Source organism: Erythranthe guttata, chromosome 4, assembly GCF_056151865.1.
Source record: "Erythranthe guttata isolate IM_541 chromosome 4, IM_541, whole genome shotgun sequence".
NCBI lineage: Eukaryota > Viridiplantae > Streptophyta > Magnoliopsida > Lamiales > Phrymaceae > Erythranthe > Erythranthe guttata.
This window is the reverse complement of record NC_142536.1, coordinates 15002107-15018292: the sequence shown is the minus strand read 5'-3', so window position 1 is coordinate 15018292 and position 16186 is coordinate 15002107. Positions and strand designations below refer to the sequence as shown.

At 38.5% G+C, this 16186-nt stretch overlaps 1 pseudogene; it reads left to right on the top strand.

The window, feature by feature from the left end:
- The first annotated feature begins 3648 nt into the window (after nt 1-3648).
- LOC148771230 (uncharacterized) lies at nt 3649-10987 on the top strand (annotated as a pseudogene).
- The last annotated feature ends 5199 nt before the right edge of the window (nt 10988-16186 follow it).

The window sequence follows — 16186 nt, the reverse complement described above, 5'->3', positions numbered from 1 at the left end:
AAGTCGATTTGAAGATCAAGTTATTTAATTTACTTATTCACGTTTTTAATTTAGGTTTATAATGTTTTTATTATTTTAGAGTCTTTTATGTTAAGGATTTGCTTATTTATAAGTTTCCTTATTTTAGATTAGGTAGGAGTCATTTTCCTTGTGAAAAATGAGTCTTTTTAGATCTTATAAATAGGTTGCCAATTTGGCGTATTTTATTGGACGAATTTTGATGATTTAATTGAGAATATTCTCTTTGGTTCTTTAAGAACTCTTCGAACATATCGGTGGATTCCGTTTGTTCACCCCGACTTATCAATCGAACTTTCACAATCGACTGTGGCGTCTTCACATACCAAGGTTCTTGCCTCTTTATAGGCAACGGGTCGCGGTTCCACCTCTTTGAATCTTTGTTTTTGGATGTTTTCGATCTTGCTTCCGCGTAAGGTATTAGGGTCTCGTAACAAGTTCTACGGGGTTCGTATCATTGCTGGTTGGCGGTGGCTAGGGTTTTGGTAGGAAACACTTGGTGCGAGGAGTCCTTGGCGGTTGGTTTCAAATTTTGTGGCATTAAAAGCTATAACCTCTCTGTCTATATCTCTTAAATTTTCGTTGATTTTGTGTGTTTGAACATAACTATTTTTTTTTTTTTTTTGGTTTTGTGATTGCAGCTTAATGGAATCCATTGATATTCTCCTTGAAGGTGCCACAAATTTTGGTTTAAGTTAGTAGATGATTTTTGGCGAATTTTACATCTGTATTTCGAGCTAGAGTCGACCATAGGCTAAATACATTACTACACATTAATGTACATTACTATTATATTTAGTAACATATAGTAACATATGTATGTGATTGTGTATTTCTCGATCTGTAGTTTTTGGTTACGAGTTAATTTATAATAGGACAAAATCCACTCCACCCCCTACAAATTTCCCATTTCCGCACTTCCCCCCAAAAAAATCAAAAAATGGATAAAAGCCAATTGGTTGTACTTTGCCCCAAAAGCCAATTTTTGGTCCGCATTGTGCAGCAAAAATAACATTTTAAAGGGGCAATGTGCAAAAATATAATGTTTTTAAGGGGTAACAAGCAACAAAAATAACATATAAAGGGGCAATGTGCAACAAAAATACTCAAATGCCGATGAATAATCCATCGAAAGTTTGCTATCAGGGCAACGTGCAACAAGAATAACATTTTGAAGGGGGCATTCACTTTTTAAAATTTTGAGGTGGTAAAGTGCAAAAAATAGAAATTTTTAGGGGGTGACGTACAATTTTCCCTATATAATATAAGTATTTTAAATTTGTGAATTATATTATTGGTGTGGATTTTTTTTTTTTTTTTTTTTGTATAATTGGTGATATTGGTGCATGCACATATTGGTGTATGTACATAAAAGAAAGAACAATAATACGAATGACTACGGTAAGCATATCGAATAAAAAAAATTGAAGTATTAAAAATGTTAAAAAATATATATAATAAAAAAAATTAATTAAAAAAATAAGTAAAAAACGATAAATGCAGGTCCAAATATGATAAATGCAGATGGAAAAATATTGAATGCAGTTGGACGAAAACTACGTATGAGAGTAGTATATTGCTTTCGCTTCTTCAGGGGTATCTCAAAGGATGAGTTGGACCTTGATTAATCCCTACTTTACTAGGTGCCGAGGGGTATATCAAAATTCACCTTATATTATATTCTATTATATTGAAACTATGACTATTTTGCAAGGTTCTAAATATCGGTTATCGGGTCCGAGGCGGTTTGGGACCGCCACACAATAAATTGGTGCGGCGGTAATTAATCAGAGATATATCGGAAATAAATCGGTTTTAGATTTAGTGTAATATATTTAAATACTTCAAACGTATAAAACAAAATTGAACTTGATTCTCTTCTCATCGTTTATATATTCTAATCTAAAAATAGATGTAAATAACTAAAATTGATTTCAAATAATAAATTCTTAACTTTTTTTTAACACCATTATCTGAGCGAATTGCATATAACCCCAAGGAAGAAGAATTATTCGTACTCCTATCCAGACCAAAATCAGTCCTACAAAAAAGCTCAACTTCTTGTCTCTTGTCTAAAATACCCCTGACAATAGAATTTAGGGTAAACAACACTTTGCCGCTTGAACTTAGGCCTGTTTTGCAGTGTCACCTTAACCAAAAAAAAAATCACGATGCCACTCAAACTCAATTTTTTTGTGCCATGTACTTCAAATAGGTACCCAACACATACCTTTTAGATAAAGAATCAACTTTGATTCTAAAGTAATCTGGATTACTCTTAATAATGCTAGCAAAATAAGAAGACCAAGAACATTTCAAATCAAAAGCACCAACAAGACCGTCCAAGAGAATATTCCCAGCAACAATCAATGCAATTTACCCAATTCCACACACATATTAGAGAAAGAACCCACGAAATCTTAACAGAATCCAACCGAATCGGTGGTCATGTTTAGATACATCTGTCGGGTAAAAGGACTATATTACCCCCATATGCAATTTTCGCCTAATTGCATTCAACATTTTTGTCATATCCATATTTCATTTTTGGATTCGCATTTATCATTTTCACTGATTTTTTAAAAAGAATATTTCGATATGTATATTGTACTAAGGGCAAATTTCTCGTCACCACTATAAATTTATATTTTTTTCTCTTTACCCTCTCAAATTTAAAAAAGTGAATGTCCCCCTTCAAAATGTTTTCCTTGTTGCACATTGCTCCTATAGAAAAAACTCCAATGAATTATTAATCCGAATTGAGTGTTCTTATTACACATTGCCCCTTTAAATGTTATTTTGTTGCATGTTGCCCTTAAAAATATTATTTTTCTGCACATTGCCTCTTTAAAATGTTACTTTTGTTGTACGAAGGCCACCAAAAACAAAGTGCAACCAAAATAATATTTCGAAGAAGGTAATTCATTTTTTTTAGTTTTTGGGGGGAAAAGTGCAAAAATGGAAAATTTATAGTGGTTGAAGTGCATTATGTCCTATTTTTGTATATAATTCCAGTTTCAATCCAAAAAAGTCGGAAAATATCATAAACTGGAATTTTGGAAATCGGAATGAAAAAAGTTGTTCCGAAATCGGAAGTTTTCGGATCGGAACCGGCGAAAATTGAAAATTCCGTTCCAACTTTCACCCCTAGCTGCAGATGAACATAAAACGAGCTCGAATTTGGTGGGCTACGTGAGATTCGATTACATCTTAAGCCGCATATGAAACACATGCAGTTGCCTCTTCAAAACTTGTGCTTCTTCGCTTATAACACCATTTGAATCGGTTTGTACGTAATCTAGCAAGAAACCGGCCTTTTCGACACGAGATTCAGATTGTTTCTTGTCAAGAGAAATCGGAAGGCGAGGATGAACATGAATTTGATCCATAATTTCGCTGAACTTGCCATAAAGACTTTGACTCAATCTTTTGATGAATATTCCACTTCTCTCGTTTTCTCTTTTTCTTTTTCCTTTTTTTTTGAAGCAGGGGACCCTCTTATTGAATGATCAGCTACCCTCTTAACTCTAACATCCTCCACATAATTTTATCATTATTGAATTCTCCTACCGAGCTCCATCCATATACCCGAGAAATAAATCTCAGTGGCCGTACGAAGTTTAGATTTGGCTGCCGCCGGAGCTCACTTCGCGTTCCCCGTTACCAAACAAAACTTATCCCTCTCGTTAAACAAGATTCAAAGAGGAACGTATAATCACAGACAGATACATGGCAGCTTATGCAGCTCTAGTTTCTGTTATGACTATCATTGACCATATCCAAAATCATCCTTGCCTTTCGATTTCCTTCGACATGAACCAGCTCGAATCTCTCGGCGAGAAGGTTGGTTTCTTGCTTGATTTTGTAAAGAATGATACTCATGGTGTTGTAAGCGAACAAGTTGAAGTTTTGGAGAGCCAAATTGCATCTGCAGCCTATGCCGCTGAAGACGTAATCGAATCTCATGTCGTCGACCAAATTCAACCTGCAGGTTCGGTTGAAGGTCATCGTCTACAGAAAGTAGTAAAAGATATCAGAAAAAAGGTTACTAAGATCTTACGCTCAAAGAAGGTTATGAAAGATGAAATTGCCACCGGTTCGATTTCCATGCTTGATCTCCAGACGGTAATAGTAGACATGGATTCTATGAAGAAAAAAGTTTTGGAGTTGAAAGATGAAATTGGATCCAACGAACATGATATGCAACCCACACCAACTACTTCATCAAATACACCTCTTATTACCACCGGGAAGAATACTATGGTCGGATTTGACGAACAGTTGCTTCAACTTTTGGACAAGCTCACCGGCCAGCAATCTAACCGGCAAGTCATTCCAATCGTAGGCATGGGCGGCATTGGTAAGACTGCACTTGCCCAAAATGCTTATGAACATTCACTTATTGTCCACCATTTTGATATTCGTACTTGGGTCACAGTATCTCAAAAGTATAATGTGAAAGAACTTTTTGTTCAACTTCTTTCAAAGCTAATAAGTAGTGAAATCGATAGCGAAATTGACGAGCAATTATTAGGACAAAAGTTGCACAAAATACTATGGGGTCGGAGATATTTGATTGTAATTGATGATATTTGGGGCATTGAAGCTTGGGATAGTTTAAATCTTTTCTTTCCAGAAAACAATAATGGAAGTCGAATTGTTGTGACTACAAGGATATCGAATGTGGCTACTCACTTCGACTCCTCGTCGTTTGAGTTGAGTTTTCTAGATGAGGAAAAAAGTTGGGATCTATTTTGCAAAAAAACATTTGGTGAGGCCGATTGCCCTCTTGAACTAGAGGATATTGGAAAGGAGATTGTTAAGAAATGCAAAGGACTTCCCCTTTCGATTACTGTGATTGGTGGACTTCTCGGAAGGTCCCATATGACGCAAAAATACTGGAAAAATATTGCAAGAGATATACACTCAATTCTCAACTCTGGAGAGGACAAGAATTGTTCGAGTATATTATCTTTGAGTTACACCTACTTGCCTCCTCATCTTAAACCATGTTTTCTTTACATGAGCATTTTTCCAGAAGATGAAAAGATTAGCGTCTCCCAACTGATCAAACTTTGGGTGGCTGAGGGATTTATAAGATCGAATAAATCTCAAAGCTTGGAAGAGATAGCACGGGGTTACTTAAATTAATGATCTCATTGGCAGAAATCTCATTTTAAAACATATGTTGGGATCGAATGGAAGAATTAAAATTTGCAAGATTCATGATCTTTTGAGAGACTTATGTCTAGAAGTAGCTCAGAAAGAAGAGTTTATCTGTGTGATGGAAGACAAACCACGAGGCACAGAAAGGGGGGGTCGTATTGTATTTAGTGAAAAAGTTCAACATGCAAAGTATGAATCTCGTGTCCTTCATACTTTGCAATTGGGATCACTTACCCGTACATGGGTAACAAGTATTGATGGTCGATTGTCCAACAATAGATTGTTGAGAGTAATGACGTGCAACAATGGACGCAAGAAAGAATATTTAAGCCAGCATATTGTTGATCAAGTGAACATGCGGTATCTTGCTTACAACGATGAATCCAAGATAATGGCTGCTTGTGTCAAGCTACCTTCGTCAATAGCTGCTCTCTGGAATTTGCAAACAATAATTATTAGTGGGAAAATTAAAGTACCGTTACAAATTTGGGAGATGCGACAACTTAGGCATCTAGATATATTTAGTTTATTCCTACCTGTTCCTCCTCGTAGTTGTGACAAACAACACGATGAAATTGTTTTGCAAAATCTACAGACACTTAAGAAGGTAGTAAACTTTGTGTGGAGCGAGGAGGGTTGTAAGAGAGTACCCAATGTCAGAAAACTAAACATATACGCAGAAAGCTCAAATGATTATTCGCTCTACAATATTAGCCACTTGCATAAACTTGAATCACTTAAGTGCTTGTTGTTAGGTGAGGATAATATGTTGCAGAAGCTCACATTCCCATGTTCTCTCAAGAAGCTGAGTTTATCACATGGAAACGGTCTTTGGGAAGATTTAACGGTGATTGGTTCGTTACCGTGTCTTGAAGTTCTAAAACTGTCAATGTATTCGGTCAAAGGAACCGTGTGGAATCCTGTTGAGGGGGATTTCCTTCGTCTGAAATTCCTCTCAATATATTGGTGTGATCTTGTTTACTGGAATGCAGGCAGCTCCTGTTTTGGAGAAACTTGTTCTTGAACTAATGTTCGTATTGGATGAAATCCCTATAGAGATTGGAGAAATACCAACACTTGAATTTATTCATGTGAGACGCTGCACGGAATCTGCGGCCGTTTCGGCTATGAAGATAGCGGAGGAACAAGAGAACGCTGACAATGAGGGACTTCAAGTTCGAGTTGTGATCGATGGAAATGACGAATTGGAGAGTTTTCAGGAAAAGATGAAACAATCAGAAGATGATGACATCAGCTTCACTAGAAATAATTTTCAAGTAACCATATTCTAGGACTTCTAGTTTACACTCAAAGTCTAGACCAACAATGCACTACTTCATTTTCTTGTAATAAACTTGGGGCTTCTCTTTATTTTATTGTATTGTAATTCTTTTTTCTTGTCAGTCTCATATGTGATAGATGTTTTGTCAACAGTTTCACATTATTTATATATAGATATTTCGATTCAGCTCAAGGATTGTGTCAAAATAAGAATAATGTCTTTCCATAGATTATATATTAGAGATTTTAATATTTTAATATTAAACTAGGCAAGTGCACGTGCGTTTGCACGAGTCGGGTTAAGTGTTTTATGTATGGCATCACTTATTAATAATCAACATACGTATAATTGTAATAATAGTCTCTACGACAGTCTCTACAAACACTTGGTCATATTGTTAGAGAACCTAATAAATAAGAAAAAAAATTGACCATCAATAATCTTATGTTCCCCTCAATTGAAGGTGTATCTTCATAATTTAAAAAATGGAACTATAAATGAATACAAAATTTATATAGAACAATTACATATATGGTGGAAGTGTGAAACTTATTGCAGCAACTTCGGCCGCCGAAAAGAAGGAAACTCAAAATGAAAAGAAACGAAATAACCAACTTACAAATGATAATCCAACTAACCACAAGCAAACAATATCCTAAAACTCAAAAACAAAACATGTAAGTTGATCCTCCGTATACAAGTAATGCCGTATGTTGAAAATAATTTGACTTTGCTTCGAAATGTTCGCAAACATTCTGGCTTACCTATCATTTTACGAAGGTAGATCAAATATCCAAAAGATTTACAAAACTTACATAACTTCTCTTTCTGTTTTTGTTGAATGAATAACACTAAACTGGAATCTTTCTGAGACGATAGGGTTTGATGAAGCTAACATCTTTGAGAATTTTAATTGAAAGGGTATTTTGTTTTTTGTCTGTATTTTTGAATCATGAATCGCAAATTTCATAAAATTCAAAATTTTTTGTCTCGAACTCAACCCTATTTGATCCTACGGAGAACAACGCATTAAAAAAGAAATAAAATCTTAAGTGACACAAAAAAATCTACATTTTCATGACCTTAATGGCATTTTAATTGCAATGGTTCATCCATTATAAAAATCTGCTAAAAACAGTAAAAGACTACAAACTTCATCGAATATATACAAAAAAAGAAAGAAAAAAAACCACACACGCACACACAAATTAAGTGCCAAATCGTAACAAACAACAACAAATACTATTTCCAAAGACGAACAAAATTTATTTAACAACGAAATTATACCAATTTTGTTTTTGGCACCGCAAATCAACTGCGCCGGAAAATGAGAAGATTCGCCAGAATAAGCCCCTTAGATGGTTATGTGTGTCAAAAAAATGGATTTGGGTGCGCATGTTTAACTTTTTTTTAGTTAAGATGGCAAAGTGCAAAAACAGGAAAACTAAATGCGGCAAAATGCTATTAACCCTAATGGATAATTTAAATTTGTGAGAAGGATTGTTTTAATGAGAAATATTTTTTCTAATTATTTTTTTATAAGAGGATTTTCCTTATATATATTTTTCAAATAGTGGGGTCTTGCTAATTTTCCCTATGGTTAATTATCAGCTCATCCATTCAGAATTTAAACTCAATTCTTTGGCAAGTCGGGATGAGGTGCCTAGTTGATGTCCAAAATGTAAAATCCCATACTAGTTGTAGTAAATCATTTATGAAAAATAAAAAAAAGGGTAGTTACGTTGTTACTTGTTTTAAATAATAATATAAAATTGTAAAACTAAAGCAATTTGTGGGAAGACTCAGGCGGAAGTCTTCTTGGCATGTTAGCACAACACAAATACAGTAAATCTGATCCTATTCTCAATTTGCGCCGACAGTTTTGTTCCCCCTCAAAATTATCCATAGTTTGGAAGAAGATTAGAGATCTATCTATATATGGCAGCTTATGCAGCTTCAGTTTCTCTGATCACTCTTACGGAGCAGATCGAAAACCATCCTCGCCTTTCGATTTCTGTCGACAAGAACCAGATTGAATCTCTACGCGAGAAGATCGGTTTCTTGTTAAAATTCGTAGAGAACAATACTCGTGGAGCTATAAACAATGAAGCTCAAGTGCTGTTGAGCCAAATTGCATCTTCAGCCTATTCGGCTGAAGATGTAATCAAATCTCACGTTGTCGACCAAACTCACGCGATGGAAGATGCCAAAAGAAAGGTTACTTTAATCAAGCCCACGAATTCGATGCCACTACTCTGTTGCCTCAAGGAAGCTGTAACTACTGATCAATCTGATCCATTGCACCAAATTAACGATGGCTCGATTTCCTTGCTCGATCTCCATACGGTAATAGACGACGTGGATTCCATGAAGAAAAAGGTTATGGAGTTCAAAGATGGTTTGCCGCTCACATACTCGGTGCCAGCTACTACTACTACTACTACTACTACTACTACTACTACTTCAACACCTCTTACGAGTATTACCGGAAAGAGCACGATGGTGGGATTTGAGGTCGAGTTGCATGAACTTCTGGAGAGGCTCACCGGGCTACAATCTAATTTGCAAATCATTCCAATCGTAGGCATGGGCGGCATTGGTAAGACTACTCTTGCCAAATATGCTTATGAAAATTCACTTATTACGCGACCTTTTTATATTCGTCGTTGGGTTACCGTATCCCAAAAATATGATGTCGGGGGGCTTCTTCTACAACTTCTTTCTGAGCAAAGTAGTGAGATGATTAGTAAAACTGATGAGCAATTAGGCGATGTGTTATACACAAGGCTATGCGGTCGGAAGTATTTGATTGTAATAGATGATATTTGGAGTGTCGAGGCTTGGGAGAAGCTAAAACGTTTCTTTCCAAACGACAAAAATGGAAGTCGAATTGTTGTCACTACAAGGATATTGGATGTGGCTAACGACTTTGGCTCTTCGTGCCTTTGTGTGAATTTTCTAGATGATGGTAAAAGTTGGAAACTATTTTGTGAAAAGGCATTTGGTGATCAATCCGGTTGCCCTTCTGAGCTAGAGGATACCGGGAAGGAGATTGTTAAGAAATGCAAAGGACTTCCCCTTTCGATTTCTGTGATTGGTGGCCTTCTTGGAAGGTCCCATAAGACGCAAGAATATTGGAAAATTATTTCAAAAGATTTAATCTCCAATTTGAACCTCGAACAGGACGAGAATTGCTCAAGTATATTATCTTTGAGTTACACCTACTTGCCCCCTCATCTTAAGCCGTGTTTTCTATACATGGGAATTTTTCCAGAAGATGATATGATTCATGTATCCAAATTGATCAAACTTTGGGTGGCTGAAGGATTTATAAAGCCAAATAAAGCCCACAGCTTGGAAGAGATTGCAAGAGATCACTTAAATGACCTCATTGACATGAATCTCGTTTTGAGATATAGTTTCGGGTCAGATGGAAGAATTGTATATTGTCAGATCCATGATCTTCTGAGGGACTTGTGTCTAAGGGTAGCTCACAGTGAGAAGTTTATCTGTATGATGAAGGACGTTCCACGGCGTCTGCTTGTAGGAATTCTATCCCAACGTCATGTTGTACTTGATGAAAGAATTCCCCGGTTTGTAATTAGTTCTGAACCCATGTTTTTTAAAGAACTTCCTTATTCATCAACATCCCTACTCTGGAATTTGCAAACACTAATTCTTAATAGCGTAATTGATGCACCATCTGAAATTTGGGAGATGCGACAACTTAGGCATCTACATATCCTTCGGGTGTCGCTCCCCGATCCTCCTAAGAGTCGTAAGCAACAAAAGAACGACATTGTTTTGCCAAATCTGCAGACACTTAAGAATGTAATGAACTTCAAGTGGAGTGAGGAGGTTTGTAAGAGACTCCCTAATGTGACGAAATTAAACTTCCAATATGATTTGGGCGACAGTAGTTCAAAGAAGTACCGTCTCTACAACATTTGCCGCTTAGGTAGACTTGAGTCACTTACCTGCAAATCGTTTCATCTGGTTAAACTACTGCACAACCTCGAATTCCCAAGTTCGATCAACAGGTTGTCTTTAGAATATTGCAAGGTTCCTTGTCGAGATTTGACAATGATTAGTTCGCTTCCTTGTCTTGAAGTTCTAAAATTGAAAACTCATTCGATCGAAGGATGTGAGTGGAATCCTGTTGAGGGGGGATTCCTTCGCCTGAAATACCTCTTAATAGAAGATTGTGATCTGGTTGAATGGAGGGCTGAAAGTTCCCATTTTCCAGTGCTGGAGAAACTTGTGCTTCTAGATATGAATAAACTGAAGCAGATCCCCATTGAAATTGGAGAAATATCAACACTTCAGGTTCTCCATTTGAAATACTGTCGGTTGTCTGCGGTCGTTTCCGCATTAAGAATTGCGGAGGAACAAGAAAATGTGGGGAATGAGGGACTTCGGGTTCGAGTTGAGTTCAACGGAAGGCGACATGCAGAGAGATTCTGGAAAAATGTGGAACTATCAGAAGAAAGCTTCACAAGTAATATTTTTCAAGTGGTTTAATTAGTCATATGGTTTTTTTTTATTTTTTTTTTTTAATGTCAGTTTTTATACTTGATTCATACATTCATGAGTTTGGACTAGTAATAGATGGATATGTACAGCATGTACAAAGTAGTTTTGTTACTATCGAAACCAAAAAACAGTTTTGCTTATTAATTTGTTCATTAAACTTGATTTGGATCCTTTAAGTAACAATCTTTATAGGCATAACTCAATAATTGTTATACGTTTTTTATATTTACTATAAAACGATCAATAAACAACTTATGTATTTAATCTTCAATGGAAATGCTCAGTCGATCTCAGATTCAAACACTCTAATAACTACTTCTTCTAACCGCACGTCTGACTTGAGCGTCGGAGGGGTTTCCGCCGGATCAACCCCCGGCCTAGTTCACGTGTTCTATGATCGCAGGTATCTCAAGGTCATCAAGCTCGTGAGCCAGTGATCCAATCTGCTCTTCCAGCTCATTTCTACTTCAACTCTCTAAGGTGATCTAACTCTAGCATCATCACAACATCACAGTGTAAATAATCCAGTGTAGCATCTAACTCCCTCAACCAACGTCTGCCACATATTTCGGTTATTTGATCACTCGTCTTCTTCTACAATTCATTACTCTACTTGCAGAAAACAACATTTTTCCAAACTTTAAACAAGATTTTTAAGCTAAAGATGGCAGCTAGCTTAGCATCTCTAGTTTAATTTCTCTATGACTATTATGCATCAGAATCCAGAATCATACCCTCGCCTTTCGATTTCTTTTGGCAAGAACCACCTTGAATCTCTAGGCGAATAGATCAGAAATCAACCATATAACACACACAAACTGAGCTGGACAATATATCAAACACATTTCAGTCTATCTGATTGATACGGTTCAAAGAAACCCTAAAATGCATGCATATTACTACTAGAAATAAAGAATGGAATAGCAGAGGAAGAGATACAGATACAGGGACAATGGATGTAAAGTGGTTCGATCATAATCATCTACGTCCACTTTGCAATGAGGAGCACTTCTTCAATCACACAAACAAACAACTGGTTGTTACAGATTACAAGAATTCTCTCAGATCTTCAAGGATTGATATCTCGATCTATATATCTCTCTTTCCTATTTCTCTAATTTTCTCAATCTCCCTCAACAACTGTTTCTCTCATCTGCATGAATACAATGTGTTATTGAATATTTGATTATATTATTCCTAAGACTATCTATTTATACTAGTCTTTAGCCCTTCAAAGCAGTAACCGCTCCACTTGCCACATCAGCCAACTGATAACCACTTATTAGCTGAAGTTAGTTATCCATGTGCAAGGAGAAACTTCATGAAGGTTTCTTCAAGGGATGATCAACTGCACATTTAGCTTCTCAATAGATCATGGCCACTGATCTATTTTACAATACAAGATTGTGATCAATCATAACAAATCTCCACCTTTGATTTGTCGGTTGCAGCCACTTCCGGGAAACGACAACGGATCTTCCTTGAGAGATGCCTGAGAAAAGGAGCTCACCGGAAAGTTCGGGCGGCGGGGTACCTGCAACGCCTAGAGGGGGTTCCCGGTGGAGAAGCTCCGACGGTCAAGTCAGTAAAAAGGGGGTATGATGAAAGATCAAATGTACATATTTTCTAGATTTATTATCTTGCGTCCCCATAAGGAGAAAAAAGACCCCCTTTTATAGATGAGAACCCCCCATGCCTTGGCCCCCAAGGTTTCCCTAGGGTTTTTCCCAATGATTTCTTGGGTCTGAAGTATACAATTATGCCTTCTGGAAGTATCTAATGGGTATAACTCGTCTTGCCACACCGAAGTGCACTCCCCCCGAGTACTCGTATACCGAGGCACGGATTGTCGTATCCTTATTAAGTTAATCTCAATTTGGTTCCCCGAGTTGACCAAAACCGGGCCAGTTCTTCGAGGTGATCTAAATCGGGCGAAGAAGTCCATATAAACTACTCCCCCCTACTCCGTATTTATAAAATGAACTTGTTACTTCTTTTCGTTTTAGAATACGGAGTACAAAAACTTTAGTCATTTCACCTTCCTTATACACGTGTCATGTTTGTACTGATGGTCTTCGACGGCGTGTATAAACGATTGGCATGCCTGATATCATTATTACAGCACCTCAACGGGTGCTTTTGTTGGGATCGAGGCATCCGAGTCGAATCTCAACGCTCGTTTGAGTGGTCGAGATTAATTGTTAACCTTCTCCTTCTTCTATAAATACTTCCTCCTTGCGAAATTTCAATTTTTTTCTTTCCCTTCCTACGCCTTCCTCTCCATTGCTAATACTCCTGGCGATTTGCTTTTTTGAAGAATTTATTACTATTCCGTGTTTGTTTCCACAGAAAAGGTACGACGACCCTTCCTTCTCCTTTTCATTTTTTCTTTCTGCCATTTATGCATATGTCTTCCCACTCCTCTGAGCCATTTGGGTAAAAACTGCCCCCTTATCATTCTTCCGAGGGGGGCGACGAGGGTTTTACCACCACTATCTCGTCTAACGAGATCTTGCCAGTCCCGTCGTCCTCGGAAGAAGAGTCGCGGTTCTCCTCATCTCGAAAAATTCGAAGTGATGTCAGTAAGAAAAAATCTATGGAGGCTATACGGGCTCCTGCTAGCAGTGGTTCTCCCACCCCGTGGGCGAGACCTCGACGACCAATGGGGAGCTAGTACTCTGAGCGAAATAGATCTTATTAACTTAGCTCACGACATAGGCCTATCTAGCGATATCGAACTAGTCCTCCCATCCAAAAACGACCGACCCCTCAACCCTTGTCCGGGTTGTAGCACCTGGTTCTCAAAGCAGTTTTACTTCAGTTTATATTTCCCTATTTCTCCTTAGTTTTCCGAGATAGCCCAAATCTATAATGTATCTTTAAATCAATTCCATCATCATGCCATAATCATCATGACTGGCTTTCGCATGCTTTGTGCTTGGACGGGCATTATCCCTACCCCAACTCGCTTTAGGAGCGTTATGGTTATAAAGAACTCCAGCCTTTTCCATGTTTCGATCTCGGCTCGCCCGAGCTACAAAGTTTTGATGCCACTGAACAAAACAGACGGGTGACAAGGTCATTACTTTTTTGTTAGGGATCCCGTCGATGCCCCTTACCTGCGTCATTGGGTCGCCACTCTTCCCGAGAAGAGGAAAAGTAAACACCCTGTTGACGATTGGCTATTGAAAATGATTACCCATTTTCAACCGAGCTATGGCCTCCCTGATACTCTTACGATTTTTCCGCCGATACTTCGCCATTTCTATTTTCATGACAACGAGACGCACCCGTTAAATCGGGCAGATATAAGTATGTATAGGCATTACTATACTTGTTATCATATTTTTTTTTTCTTATCTGAATATGCCTTCTTTTTTACCTATATTCTATCGTGCTGACTACTTTGCTGATCATCTTACCTCTGATTGACAGATTTAAGGATGAAGAGGATGTTTAGAGCTAATAAGCATGTAACTCGTCCTACCGAACAAGAGTCGGGCTTTCATTCTTCCGACTTCCAACGCCCTTTAGCTGCCGATTTTGGGAAGAAGGCATCAGAGGAGGCTGTTACCAAGCCAAGGCCCCCAAGAAAACTTCGGAGTCGTTCGTCCACGAGCTGGTGTCCCAATAGACGACTCGTTCCTTCCCACTCCCCCTTCAACTGCTTTGGTGGTAACCTCCCCTCCACCACCACTCGCTACTGACGAGGTTTTGGAAAGAGGTCCTTCCCCAAAGAAATGGAGAACCGAGCAGGCTCTCGGCCCGGTTGGTCCTCATCCCCTTCCTGACTTCGCCCTACATCTGTGTCAGAACGCCGAGAACGCGATTGCCGCGTGTGGGGCCATCGCGTTTCCCCGAGACGTGGCATTTTATCGCCAGATGAACAAAGGCGATCGCCTGGAACTACTCATGCATAATATAAGGTAACCCATATTTCCTGACTTCGTATGTTACGTTTTATTATGTAATACCTTGCACTTAATTTAATTCAACTTTTCCCCTTTTTTTATAGCAATTTGCCATAGCCTTTTCTGTTCCCTTGGATTGGGACGACGTCTCGCGTGAGGCTTATGAAAACCAGAAGGAGACCGTCCAACTCCAAATGGAGGTCCGAGCTTTGAAAAAGATCCTGGCACTGGGCGAGTCCTCGAAGATGGCATTGTTTGCTGATGTAAAGCGAGAGTATGAAGAGAAGAAGATCCTTCAAGCAGAGAAAGACTCGTTGTCGGCTCAGAATGCCGAGCTAGAGAAGAAGCTGAAAGTGCTTATTAACGAGCTATTCGAGGCGGGATTGCAGGCGTCGTCCAATTTCAATGAGGGCGTGAAAGAGGGGCATCGACTTTTTCCAGAGTCATCCGAGGGCTTCCAATTCATATAAGAGTCCATGCGGCGGTTCTTTTATCGCCTCTGGCGTTCCACCACTTTCACCCGGGAGGCTTCCAACCTAGCTCGCTACTTCTTTTCCTCCGCTGTTGTCGCTGTTCAGAAACGGTTGGCTGGGGCTGGGATAGACTTCTCGTTAGACGAGGAAGGATGAGGACCCGGAGCCAGAATGGTGGAGGCAAATTTATCAAGAGTTGGTGGATGACTTTTCCCGCCATGGGACCTCCTCGGTTGTAATCTCCAACTATGTTGGGGACGTTGAAATTGCCGAAGCGGCGACCAATCTCATCGAGCCGAGATCCGATCCTCCTCTGACCTTGTCGTCGACGCCAGAGAACTTAGCGATGGCTGTGGAGGGAGCAGTTGTACATGCTGCTACTACCGAGGCGAGCTGCGGGACTCCGACGACCGTGGATGCCGTCATTTAGTTCTCTTTTGTCGGATTGTGTATTTGTATCGAACAAATTTCTGTATAATGTACTTCCATTATTTTCATCAAACATTTTGCTTCGCTCGTCGTTTATTGTATGTTTTATTTGTATCCGTGTTAAGGGATTATTTTACTTTGAAATGTTCTTCTCTCTTCATAGAATACTTCGTTTTCAATTTACCTCGCATGGAATACCTCAAGGGTATTTATCTTGCGGCGCTGATTTCCTTCAAATATGAATTCTAGCTAAAACTTAGAATAATTATCTCGCATAAATCCACAATACACTTCCTCCAGGTCCGAAATGACTTATGGATGTACTTCGGTTAATTTTCCAAGAATGCATTCATTTTCTTTCAACTTCAGATTGA